Source organism: Macaca fascicularis, chromosome 9 (assembly GCF_037993035.2).
Source record: "Macaca fascicularis isolate 582-1 chromosome 9, T2T-MFA8v1.1".
Taxonomy (NCBI): Eukaryota; Metazoa; Chordata; class Mammalia; order Primates; family Cercopithecidae; genus Macaca; species Macaca fascicularis.
Window position 1 is genome coordinate 120,626,818 of NC_088383.1, and position 13,997 is coordinate 120,640,814.

The 13,997-nt window shown below is 37.9% G+C and overlaps 1 long non-coding RNA gene across 1 annotated transcript; it reads left to right on the forward strand.

Moving 5' to 3' along the window:
• Positions 1–2,040: 2,040 nt before the first annotated feature.
• On the forward strand, positions 2,041–13,782 carry LOC141407611 (uncharacterized). Its single transcript, XR_012417291.1, has 2 exons — positions 2,041–2,103; positions 12,735–13,782. It is a non-coding gene; the product is annotated as an uncharacterized lncRNA (long non-coding RNA).
• The last annotated feature ends 215 nt before the right edge of the window (positions 13,783–13,997 follow it).

The window sequence follows — 13,997 nt, forward strand, 5'->3', positions numbered from 1 at the left end:
AAATTGTATGCAGTGAGCAAGTCTAACTTTTAAAACAGAAAAATTCATTATATTAAAAATAATTGCATATATACATAAATTTAATACTCATATATGAATTATCCCTATGTACTTATGTACATGACATTTTCTCTAAATTATTTAAATTTCTCTAAATTATTACTTAGAAAAGAGGCAGTTATTTCATATTTGAGTCCTTATGAAGTCTCTCATGTTAAGACACCTGTCCTTCTCCCAGTCATTTTATTTTGAATAATAAAGGATTGCTTGGGGGAAGATAGTGGCTTTCAACCTTGGTTGCACAATGGGATCACCCAGAGAACTTAAAAATATTCCAGTGCCTGGACTGTATCCCAGATCATTAAATCAGAATCTCTGGGAGTGTATCCAGGCATCAGTGTTTCTTAAATACACTCTAGGTGATTCCAATATACACCTAGACCTGAGAATCACTGTGTTAACCTGAAACAACCTTAATCAATGCTAGATAATTTCATCTGACAGAAGCAGGAATTAAGTACAGCTTTAGTGAGTATTTCTAGGTGGAAAGACTTCACCACTGCAATGATGAATATTACTGTTAAAAAAATTAAAAGTCATTTTTAAAAGGATACATAGTCACTATAAGCTGCAAGAGTCTCAAATATATATCTACAGGATAAATGAGAAACATATTCTTCTATTATGCTAGTGAGTTCTAGTGGCATGGGATAAAATTTCCAGTGACAGAACTGTGCCTGAAATCAAAAAGTGTTATAGTTCAAACAATTTAGTCAGCCGTGAGTATGGCGTATAAGAAAACTTTGTCAGATGATTCAAAAAGGGAGCCTAGTGATGATTAAGACACGTCAAAGTCCCATATAAAAGGTCTGAATTAAAATTGTTCTGTAAAATTTGAGTGTAGGAAAAGTAGTATTTCCAGATCAATATATTAGAGAACATTTAATTTAAATATATGTTACAGTTAAATTCAGAAATAAGATATTGATCATTTAAACCACATCTCTAAAGCATTTATAGATCAAAATTGAACACAAACATTAAAGTCAGTGGGAAAATACCTTGTATTTGGGGGCCCCCTTGTTACATTTATGTTATTTTTCTTCTTTCACTTGCTAAAATTAAGCTCTTTAACGACAGAGGCTATCTCTTATTGACTTGTTTTTAAAACATAACTCAAATGTAGATTCAGGTTTTGTGGGATCAGAAGCATGTACAATTTGGGAAGTCCATTTTATACAGAAGAATATAGAATGACCATAGGACATTATTAGGGCCCTTCCCAATGCCATGAAGTGCAGGACTCTGAGGCTTAAGCCTTGCGACTTTCATGGGAAATTCACTTCCACACACACTCTAGTGCCTAGCACCGGTGGCTGGATAAGACGCTGATATATCTTAAGTTGCACTGCTTTCCTTAAATAGCCTGAAAAATCCTAAAATGATTTGGAGCATCCTTGATTGATCTCAGCTTTCTAAGAAAGCAGGGACAATTTCCTGTTTTGGAATAGAATGGTCAGCTGGCACAACGCAGGTAGAGCATAAGAAGGCAAAGATGTGTTCAGTGTAATTACTGAAAATTGAGCTAGGGCAAATGAAAACCCCACATCTGAGAGACAGATGTGGCTAATCACGTTTGGGCCATGGAGCTCCTGAAATGGAGGTGGGGAGGTATGAAGCATCTGGTGGTATACAAATAGTGTGGTCTAGCAGAGATTTTTCCTGTTCAGAGATTCCTATTTCCTGTAGAGTGAAAAGGACCTATTTAAAAACAGTTTCAGACTCTTACTGTTTGGACCACTGACTTCCACGTGGGCTCTTAGCAGGCAGGGGCATCTGCTCATTCAGCTTGGCATCCCCAGCACATGTCTCTCACTGCCTAGCTGGCATCAAAATGCTTACTGAATTTGTCTAGAAACTTTAATGTAGTCAGTGATGATAGCATCAGTATGGATGATCAGCTTCTGCATTTCAACAGAAATGCAGAAATTAATTTCAATGAAATTAATAGTTTGGTATTCATTTTCTTATTCTCTCTTCAGCCCAGAATTCCACTGAGGAAGCTGTTGTGGCAGGGAGATAGCCTGCAACTCAGGTGCCCAGGTAAGATTCTAGCCAGATTCTAAACTCAGAAATATTCAGTCCTCCTACATTTTGGGGGAAGAATTGGCTGAAACTTCAAGAAAATTCTTTAATTTGACGATTTGACACTTGGAGTCTCTTGGTTTGGGGTACAGCTTGAAATATCTGACTCAATGAACTGGAAGCCTAATAAAAGGAAAATGTACCATTCTTCTATACATATTAGAAGTTCACCCAAAGTTAGTACCTGAAGCCACTTAAAGGTGACTAAGGATTCACTTTGAAGATGAAAGCGACTGAAATGATGAGCTGGTGCGGACCCATGCGATCCTGGAAAAAGGAAATGGGGCAGCTGAGAAGCAGCAGCCCTGGAAGAAAGAAAGATCAAAACACACTTCATGGAGAGCAGCAGGAAACACTGATAACATCAGATCATAGGAGACCTCCTGACATTTCCCAGCGGCCCTAAAGCCAATACATAGCATCCTCTTGGAAGCGAGCCTTTTGAGAACATCAGAATGAAAAGAACACAAGAACATGAGTGTTCTCTATGCTGAGGACACAGAAAGGTTTTAGGGAGAGCCAGGATATAGCATTTAAACTAAGATGGCCATTCTGGTGTATATACAGAGAGCAATGGCAGCTTAGGTTGGGGGTAGCAGGTGGGGCATGGGATGAGATTTGGGTTCTACTTCAGTTCTGGGTGCTATGAAGTCTTAGAATGATTTCTTTTTAAATAACTCTCTAGCAAGGACTGTTTTGTGGGGAACTTCCATGGTCTCCTCCTTGGAGGTGAAGTAAAAAAGAAAAAGTCAAGTCCTAGAGAATTCACATATATCTAACTCATCTGATCCACTGGGGAACCCTTGATCAATTCTGTAATCTTGCTGCCATAGAACTTCAATGACAGTGTCAGCTGCTTCAAAACCCTTAGTGACATTTCCTGGAACACAGATTTCATTCTGTGTTCAGCTTTCACTTGACACATTTCAGGCCTGATGATTTTAAATGAGGGAGAAAAAAAAGAACATGTTGTTAAATATTACTGCAAAATTTTACCTTGCTTAATGGCCAATAAAATAATACAGTGTGTTCAGGTGGCTCAGCCTTCCGGTTTGACCATCTGGCCTGATGAATATGCCCAATTTCTCTTATCTTTTGCTGGCTTTCCCTCCATTGCCTACCGAGGAGTACTTGCTTCTCAGCATAATTGGCTCCTGCCTGAGCCCTTCTTAAAGGGCATGCATGTCCTGACATAGATCTAACAATACTTTAATAAAGTTTAAATAGATAGAGTTTAATAGAGTTTAATAAAGAAAACCCACAATAGAAGAAATTCCAGTCAGTCAAGAGTGTCAGCCTTCCTTGCATGGCTTAAAAATACACCTCAAGAACATTGGTATTTCTTATTCAAACGAAATGCTCAAAGGGAATAGCCACTCATTCCTTCTCCTATAACGTTCTGGATTTAGCATTTAGGAAGGAGCATGGACCTTTCAAAAAAGAGAGGCCTGAGCTATTAAAAAGGAAAAATACGATTAAAAATCGAGAAAAAGTTGCAGAAATGGTAAGTCTGGCCTGCTTAGACTGATGGAATCTTAGAATTTCCACAGAAGGCTGACAACTGAAAAGACAATGAGTCACACTATCTAGAACATTTCTAGACCATCTTGCCCCACAGGACGAGGCAAACAAATATAGAAACATAGTCACCTTGTGAGTTCAAGCCAAAAATACTCCCCAATTTTCCTTTTCTTTCTCATGATAAAAACACTTCCCCATTTAATTTTATGACGTTTTAGAGTTTATACAAAAACAATCTGAAGTAGATAGCATATGCATAACAATTTTTTATCTTCACTTGGCTATGGTACAGTAGTTGTTACAAAACTGTTTTCTGGCATTGAATAACAGGCGGGGAAGACCACAATAGCTAAGATCAGGGAAACTCACAAGGAGAGTACCAAGATTTTCTGCCTGGGTACAAGTTTTTGACGTCAACCTAGTGAGCTGGGGTCCAGGCAGAGTGCAGGTGTCCCACTGAGCAAAAAAGGCAGAGGTCAGAATTCAGGGCAGTTAAAAGAGCTGGATTCTCTATGGTAAGGCATCAGAGGCAGAAAGCCGAACATGGGCTGTATGAGAGTTCGTTGGTGTTATTGGTTGAGGGTTAGGCTTTGCAGATTACATGGAAAAGCTTATGAGAAAGTGGCCATTAATAGTATTGAGAATGCAAAAGAGTTTCTAGATACAAATCAGTGCTGAGGGGCACTGGTGGTCCAGTCCAGCTAAAGTGGAGAGAGCTCATTAACACTGCAGCATCTAGTTAAGAAATCAGAAAGTACTTACTTTAAAAGAAAGCACCACACTTTTAGAGAACGGCCTGTTCTAGACCCGCCCAGAGTCAAAAACAAAAAGACTGAAGCAAAATTAACAGAGCATCAGGAACTTCTGAGATAATATGGGGAACCCTATCAAACATGTAATTAGAGGCTCAGAAAGAGAAAAGAGCAAGAAAGCAGCAGAAAAAATATTTGGAAATTAATGGTCAAATATTTCCTATATTTGATAATAAACACTGACTTACAGATGCAAGAGCTCTGTGAATCCACAACAGGATAAATACAAAGAAAACCACACCTAGGCAAATCAGACTCAAACAGCTGAAATTCAAAATTAAACAAAATATCTTGAAGGTGGACAAAGCACAGTACATACAGGGAAACTAAGGATGATAGTTTCCATTGGAACTAAGGAGAAATATGAGAAAGTATCCTTTATAAATGTAAAATGAAAGCTGAAAAATTCATTACCATAAGACCTGAATTATAACAAAGGCTAAATGTTACTCTTCAGGCTGAAAGGATCTGATACCAGATGGAAACTTGGCTATGTGGGAAGGAAAAAAGAACACTGGAAGTGGCAAATAATTAGATAAATACATGACAGTTTTTTCCTCATATTGTTCTGAAAAGACATCTGACTTTTTTAAGGAAAAATTATAACGCTGTAATGTGATGCTCACAACATATTTATAAATAAAATAAATATATAACAAAAATAGTACAAATGATGTGGGGTTGGGTAAGTATAATTACATTACTTTGCAGTGTGAAATGGGAATTGAGAAGAAGAAAATGAAAACCATCAAGGTTCAAAGTCTGAAGAGGTACAATATCTATTTCTAAATAACATTGGTGTATCAAGTTTGTATATTTTTAACCCAAAAGTATTCAATAAAGATAATATAACTAACAATAAGGGCTATTAAATGGTTCCTTAAAATATTTGATTAAGAAAAAAGGGCAGAAGAGAGCTAAAACATTGGACAATTACAAAATAAATAGCAAAGTAGTAAACTTCAATAGAACCATATCAATGTAATGTTAATGTACTAACCAAAGATTCTAGTTAAAATGCAAAGATTGGTAGGCTAAGTTGAAAAGCAGGTTTCAACTATATGCTATACATTAGGAACATATTTTAAATATAAATAAACAAAAAAATGTTGAAATATGAAGAACAAAAAAAGCCATACCTGGCCAAAAGCAAACATAAGGAAGTAAGTATGGCGATATTACAATCTAAATATATAACCATAAAGACACTAAGTATTGCAATAAAATGGATAAAGATGGACATTTCATAACAATAAAAGGTACAATTCACGAGGAAGACATAATTTTTAAATATATATACAACTAATAAAAAAGCAGCAAAATTCACAAAGTTGGAAATCAATAGAAATATAAACCAATGCAACATTATAGTTGGAGATTTTAACATTACTTCTCTTAGGAGTGTAGGTATGCTTGATATAACTAGTAGGGTAAAAAATGTTGATAAAGGTATAAAAATAAATTTGAATAATACTGTAAACCAGCTTGACCCCCTTGAGAGATTTACAGAACACGATACTCAACAACTGTAGAAAATGCATTATTTACAAATGCACATGCAATGTTCACAATTTTATTTGACAAAACAATAAGCCTCAGTGATTTTTAAAAGATAGAAATCTTATAAAATATGTTCTCTGATCACACAAGAATTAAATTAGTAATTTATAACAATACAATATCTAGAAAAATCCTTAAATATTTGTAAATTAAACAACCCACTTCAAAATGACCCTGGTGAAGCAGTTGCAAGAGAAAGCAGAAAATAACTATAGTCAGCTGGGCGCAGTGGCTCATGCCTGTAATCCCAGCACTTTGCGAGGCCGAGGCAGGCAGATCATTTGAGGTCAGGGATTCAAGAACAGCTTGGCCAACATGGTTAAACCCTGTCTCTACTGAAAAAAAGGAAAAAAAAAAAAAACAACTACAAAAATTAGCCGGGTGTGGTGGGTGGTGGCAGGCGCCTATAACCCCAGCTACTCAGGAGGCTGAGGCAGGATAATTGCTTGAATCCGAGAGGTGGAGGCTGCAGTGAGCCAAGATCACACCACTGCACTCCAGTCTGGGCAACACAGCAAGACTCCGTCTCAAAAAACAAACAAACAAACAAAAACTATAGTCAATAATAACTTAACTGTGTATTTTAAAATAGCTTAGAGTGTAATTGGATTATTTGTAAGTCAAATGATAAGTGCTTCAGGGGATGGATTTAGAAAAGGAAAGAAAACATTTTAAATTGAATAATAATGAAAATATATCCAAAGGTCAAAATCAACTTGATTTAGGTCATCTGTGAAAAATTTACAGCTAACACCTACAAAAATGGTAAAATATTGAATGTCTTCTCTTTAAGTTTAGAAATAAGGCAAGGATGTTCACTTCTATCCAACATTGTACTAGAGATCTTAGCCAGTTGAATAGTCAAGGAAAAAAATGCAAAAGAGTAGAAAGAAAGAAAATTGCCTTTTTGGCATACAATATAAATGTCTATTTAGAAAATCCTACAGAATCTTACAAAATAGTATGTGAATGAATGAGTGAATGTAGTAAAATCACAGGATTCAAGGTCAAAATACAAAAATCAACTTCATTTCTACATATATTGATAATAAATACTTAGAAAATAAATTTTAAAAATTATATTTACAATGCCATAAAATCCAATTATGTACAAAAACTCCACATTCAAAAACTGCAAAACACTGTAGAGAGAAATTAAAGAAGATTTAAATAATGAAGAATTATATCATATTCATGCATTGGATGTTACAATACTGTTTGTTAAGTGTCAGTTCTTCACAAATTGATGTATAGATTCAACAAAATCACATTCATAATTCTATAGTCTCTTTAAAAAAGTCAACAAGCTGATTCTAAAAATTATTTGGCAACATACAACAGATCTAGAGTAGCCAAAATGATTTTGAGAAAAAAAAAGAGTTGGAGTTCGTACATTTCCTGATGTTAAGACTGTGTACTGTAGATACACATCTACAGAAATCAAGGCAGTGTGATTCTGGTAAATATACACATTTAGATGAATGGAACATAATGGAGATTCCAGAAATATACCACACATATGGTCAATTGATTTTCAACAAAGGCACTAACATAATTCTATATAGAAATAAAAATGTTTTATTCCTATCGGGGGAAAAATAAATTTTAACCACTCCCTCACACTTTATAAAGAAAAGATAATTCAAAATAGAACATGAATGCAAATATAAAAAAACTAAACAAAATAGATGAAGTTAAAAAAATCATGATGAATCAAGAAAGATACAGGAGAGTACATATATTACTTTATATAAAGTGAATGAAAGGCAAAATAATGGGCAAAACAGTGGTGATGTAACTCAGAACAGGAGTTTCCTATGGGAGTGGACATGGCTGGAGAGGAACCCCAAGGAACTTTCTGAAATAATGGTAATGTTTTATATCCTAATTGTGATGGTAGTTGCATAGATTTACATATTGGTCAAAGCTCACTGAATTGCATATTTCAAATGTGGGCTTTTTAGTGTTTGTAAATTATACCTCAATAAAGTTGATTTTTAAAAAGCTGATTTAGAAAGTTCCCTGTTAGGCTGGGTGTGGTGGCTCACGCTTGTGATCCCAGCAGTTTGGGAGGCCAAGGCGGGCAGATCACCTGAGGTCAGGAGTTCGAGACCAGCCTGGCCAATACGGAGAACCCTGTCTCTAAAAATACAAAAGTAGACAGGTGTGGTGGAGCATGCCTGTAATCCCAGCTACTTTGGAGGCTGAGGCAGGAGAATCGCTTGAACCTGGGAGGCGGAGGTTGCAGTGAGCCAAGATCATAGCATTGCGAAACTCTGTCTCAAAAAAGGAAAGACAGTTCCCTGTTGAAGAAAGTATATCTTCCTTCCACAGATTTTTTTCCTTTTTTTTTTTTTTTTTTTTTTGAGGCTTCTAAGTCCATCCTGCATTGACACCAGAATTTATAAGAGCAATGAGCTTAATTCTGTATTTGGTATAGTTTCCTGACACACTGTCAATGACTATTTAACAAGACAGCTAGAGAGATATTTTGTTTTATAATGGCTTCTTTTAGTATTATTTTCTTTTATAATGTTAGAAAAACAGAACATGATAAAGAAACCAGTGGCATTGAGTTTATTTGCTATAAATTATTGATAAGCATTTACATTGTTAAGCTGTGAAATGGAGTTCAATGTTTTTTATTAGATGTTTTCCATAGCTCCATTTTGGTGAAAATATAAAGGAGAGAGAAATATGGTTTAGAAAGCCCAATAAAAATGTAATCACGTGTATAGTTGCCCCTATAACAGCTGGCCATCCTAAGCTGGGTTGAGATCCCAAGAAGCTGTGGAAGCAAAATGCATTCCAATTGGTGAAGTGATGTATAACAGTGAGAAGATAGGTTGGGGGCTGCTTGAGGGAATTATTGAATCCTGATAATGCCAATATCACCCCCTTTCTTCGCTGACTTTAACTTTACCACTTACATATGGTTTACAAATGATTAAAATTAAGCTGGATATGGGATCATGGTGGCTGGAATTGTACTGTGTTCAGTCGCTGGCTGTTTGCACCTGAATGTCAATTCAATTCCCTCTAAGGCTTAGGGAGAAGTGGATTTAGTCACAAACTCATCATCTTGGATGCAGACAATGGCAAATGACAGTAACAAATAACCAATAAAAGTTCAGTTCAAAAGGTTTCCATTAGCAGAAGAATTGGGAGGAAAAGCATGGGTTGTTTTTCGTTTATTTGAACTGTGCCCAGGTCTCTAAGTACAAGGTAACACAGAGTTCCATCATTGTAAATGACTGATGGTGGCTGAATCTTCAAAAACCACATATTCAGGTTGGCTTCAGTAAGGGGGAAGGTCAGGTGATTATCTTGGAAATTATTTGGCTCATCTCAAACTCTGAAGCCTGAAAAGCAGGCCTGGATTGCTTTAGGAGAGTGGCTTGCAGCTAAGATTTTTCTGGCAAGCAGAAATGTAGTTTTGACTAAACTGTTCAGATGAAGGAAGATGGAAGCTTTCAGAGTTTGTAATGAATAATTCTTCAAAGGCACATGCTTGCCCCTCAGTGGGGCAGGAACAGTTTCATAGCTGTTTCTTGGTTCATTCTGAGTGGGATCAGGGTTGGATGTGTGGGCATGGGAAATGGGGTGGGGATGTGACCTGGGCTTTGTCTTGGAGCTCATTTCTCTGCAGTAATGTGTTTTGGATTAGATTCCTAGGAATATATTATGATTCTCAGAATACATGTGTTCTGAAAGAAAGGACGGTGAATAAATATGAGAAATGTAACATATGCTTCTTCCTTTTGGCATCTCATAAAATAAATTGGCACCACAACACTCTTTCAGAAATCCTGCTGTAAAGAAATCTGTTCCCTTACCTCTTGCCACTATCCTTGAAGCCCTTGATATCTGCAATGATCTTTCATTTAACTCCCGGACTTCTTATTTACTTGACCTCCTCATAGCTAGTGATCTTTCTCTACCCCACCTCCTTTTTCCCATGTTTGAACTTTTGATCTCTCGATGTCAAGCATGTCACTATCTGACCACCACCTGTGACTTTTCCAGCTCGTCTACCTCATAATATGAGCTCCAAAAATTACAAATGAGGCTGTGTCTTTAGGGGATAAATGCGGGCTTTGGCCCTGGACTACCAGGCTTCAAATCCCAGCATTAAACAGCTATGGGACTGTGCACAAGTTCCTTAACTTCTGTGCTTTCAGTTCATTTCCCTTTAAGAGGCAAATAATAACAATAATGAGAACTATCTCTTAGGGTTGCTATAACAATTTGATAATATATATAAAATGTTCCAAACAGTGCTAAGCACATGGCATTTGCTCAGTGAATGTGGAGGCCTCATCGAGCTCTCCAACCCCTTTAGTTAACTTCTCACTCTCCATTACCTCCCTCCTTCATGTCCTTACTTTCCTCCTTGACTGGCGTAAATTCCATCATATGTTCCTTCCAGGCATCTTAGCTCCCGCATTCTATTCCATATCTATATATATATACACACACACACACATATACACACATACATATATACATACATACGTGTGTGTGTGTGTGTGTGTAGCAAAGCACCCAACTAATTAGAGACAATTACTGATTTCTTTATGCCTTCACCTGAGCAAATGGATGCTGCTGGGGAGAACCACCAAGAGTCCTGACTTCTCAATTGCAATTCCTCACCCAGCATCTCTAATGGAGCCTTAATACCACTTGGAAATCCAACAACACTTTCCCACTTTTCAACAAATGATCTACTTTACACATCATTCTTCCTCTTCCCATTTTCCATGCCACTGTGGACTATTCTTCAGCTAAGGATCTTTTCTCATGGGTCATTGAGAAAGCATAATTGACCTGAAGGAACTGCATGATTTTATCCACTACCAAATCCACCTCTGTGGGTTTGGATTACCTGCCTCTGTGCTCATCTCTCTTTACTGTTCCCAAAGATCACAGGCCAGCATGTGCACTTGGGCTTCATCAGGTCCCCTCTGGGTCCCCTAGGAACCTGGAGACATACCTATTTTCCATCTTTCCTGTATCATCAATTTCTTCCTCTCTCAGATCATTGTCATCATGGAAATGATCTAGTGTTTCTTCTTTAACAACAATTTAAAAGCTTTCTTTGACCTGCATTCCCCTCTAGCTGCTGTCCTATTTCTCTGCTCCCCTTCACTGTACGCCTGTTTTGTAACGTCTATAATGAAAAAATTTCAAACACACGCAAACATAGAATTGTATAATGATCCCCCATATACTCATCATATGGACCATGTTAACTTTAGGTCGTATTTTCTTCATTACTTTTTCAGTTTTTGCTGTAGCATTTTAAACTAAATATCAGATCTAATGACATTTTACTCCTATTTCAGTTTCTTTCTTAAAAATAAGTGCATTTTCTTGCATAATCATAACATTATCACATCTAATACAATTAACAAACATTCCTTAATATCCTCTAATATCCAACTTAGCTTCACATTTCCTCAATTATCCTCAAAATGTCTTCTTATTTTGGTAGTTGAACAACAAGCCAAATAAGGTTCATACGTTGCATTTCATCATCTCTTAAATCTCTTTTAATCTAGAACATACTTTTTTCTATGCCATGGACTTGTTAAAGATATACTTAAGTTGTTTGCTTGTAAAATGCCCCACACAGTGTAATTCCTAGCAGAGCTCCACTCCCTCATCTGTTCTTCTCCCTTGGCTGGGTTTCCTGCTCCAACACCCCATAAGGAAAACTCTGCCATTTCTGCATTAACACAGCCAGCAGGCATGTCTATTTTCTTGCTTGACTTCATCTCTCAGCCATCATTTGACAAGTCATGACTCTGCTTCTTGAAACCCTCTCTTCTCTTGATTTCTGAGATCTATGCTCTCCTACATTTCCTCCCACCTCAAAGGTAGCTCCTTTGTAGTCCTTTTCTGCCCTTTCTTACCATGACTCACCCCTACATAGTGGCCTGCCTGAGGGCTTCATCCTAGGCCTTCCCTTTTCTCTCTGGCCTCTCTGCTGAGTGCATCTCATCCAGGCCCATTACTTTAAATACCACCTATCCATAGTTAACTCACAAATGCAGGTCTCTAGCCCAGATTTCTTCCAAAATTCACAAGTAAAATTTCCAATATCTTACCTGAATTTCTGTTTAAATATAGAATGGGCATATCAATTTTAACTTACCAAAAGTAAACACAGGCCGGGCACGGTGGCTCATGCCTATAAGCCCAACACTTTGGGAGGCCGAGGCAGGCAGATCACTTGAGCTCACAAGTTGGAGACCAGTCTGGACAACAAGGTGAAAACCCGTCTCTACAAAAATATAAAACTTAACTGGGTGTGATGGTGCAAGCCTGTAGTCCCAGCTACTCAGGAAGCTGGGGTGGGAGAATTGCTTAAACCCAGGGGGGCAGAGGTGGCAGCGAGCCAAGATTGTGCCACTGCACTCTGGCCTGGGCAACAGAGCAAGACTCTGTCTCAAGAAAAAACAAAACAAAACCAAACACAACACGTTCCAATGTCCTCTCCTCATACATTCTCCCTTTACCCAAATCTTTTAAATTTTATAAATGGTACCACAAAACACCTAGTTTCTTAAGCCAAAAATGTAGAAATAATTTTTGTTTCCTCTTTTCTCCAACTTTTAATTTTTTAGCAAAATGTATTGACTCTGTCTCCAAGACATACCCCAACCCTATACCCTATCTTTCATATCTCCACAGGTACCACCCGAGCCCAAGGCACCATCATCCATCTCTAGATTCTGCACCCCAACTGGTCTTCCTGGTTCTACATTCGCCCCTATTCATTTTCCCCACAGCAGCCAGGGTGATCATTTTGAGAATGTAAATGAGAACATGTTACTTCCCTGCTTAAAACACCCCATGACTCCTCCACCAAACCCATCATAAATCCATATTTCTTCCTCTGACCACCTCTGTGTCCTGATGTCCTATCCTTCTCCTTGCATTTCTCCCTAGTCACAGTGAGCAGGAACCAGAATGTTGCTGATGAAGAACATTAGCCTCGCTGGCAAGGCTGATGAGAACCTTATAAGCCCATTACAACACCTCAGCCAAGTCATTTCTGACAACGCTCCTTAAACTGACAGACATGCCTATCCAGGCAAAGGCGCAGATGGTGACCTTCAGGCCTTCCCAGTAGCATGTTTTTTCCTGCATTGCTATCCTCTCTTAAAAATGTTACCTTGGCCGGGCGAGGAGCTCATGCCTGTAATCCCAGCACTTTGGGAGGCTGAGGTGGGCAGATCACAAGGTCAGGAAATCGAGACCATCCTGGCTAACATGGTGAAACCCCATCTCTACTAAAAATACAAAAAAATTAGCCTGGTGTGGTGGCAGGTGCCTGTAGTCCCAGCTACTTGGGAGACTGAGGCAGGAGAATGGCATGAACCCGGGAGGCAGAGCTTGCAGTGAACCAAGATTTCACCACTGCACCCCGAGCCTGGCCAACAGAGCGAAACTCCTCCTCAAAAAAAAAAAAAAAAAAAAAGTTACCTTACACATTAACAAAAAACAATGTTCTCATTGTTCTCTCTTGGCACCCAGTTCTGTTCTTCTTTACCGAACTTTCCAGAGTTTATAATTACGTAGTCAATGCATGTGTTTCTGTGTGCATATGTGCATTGCCTGTCTTTTCCATTAGTCTGTAAGCTCTAGGAGGAAAGGCTTCACGTTACTTTTGAAGGCCTCTGTATATGTAGTATGTAGCACAGTACCTGATAAATAAATATTTGCTGAATGAATAAATGCATAAATGTAGTCCTGGGTGACTCAATTAGTATCTTCGCTCTCACTGGGAATCTTGCTTGCACTTGTGCATTCAGTAGAAGGAGATGAAGACAAAGGGATGCTATGTGTGAGTGACATAGGAGGGTCAGTGAAGATCATTCTGGAGGAGAATTTGAGAAAACCCCTGCTCCTCTGCTTTCCCTAAGAACAAAATAAGATGTTCCACAAGACACT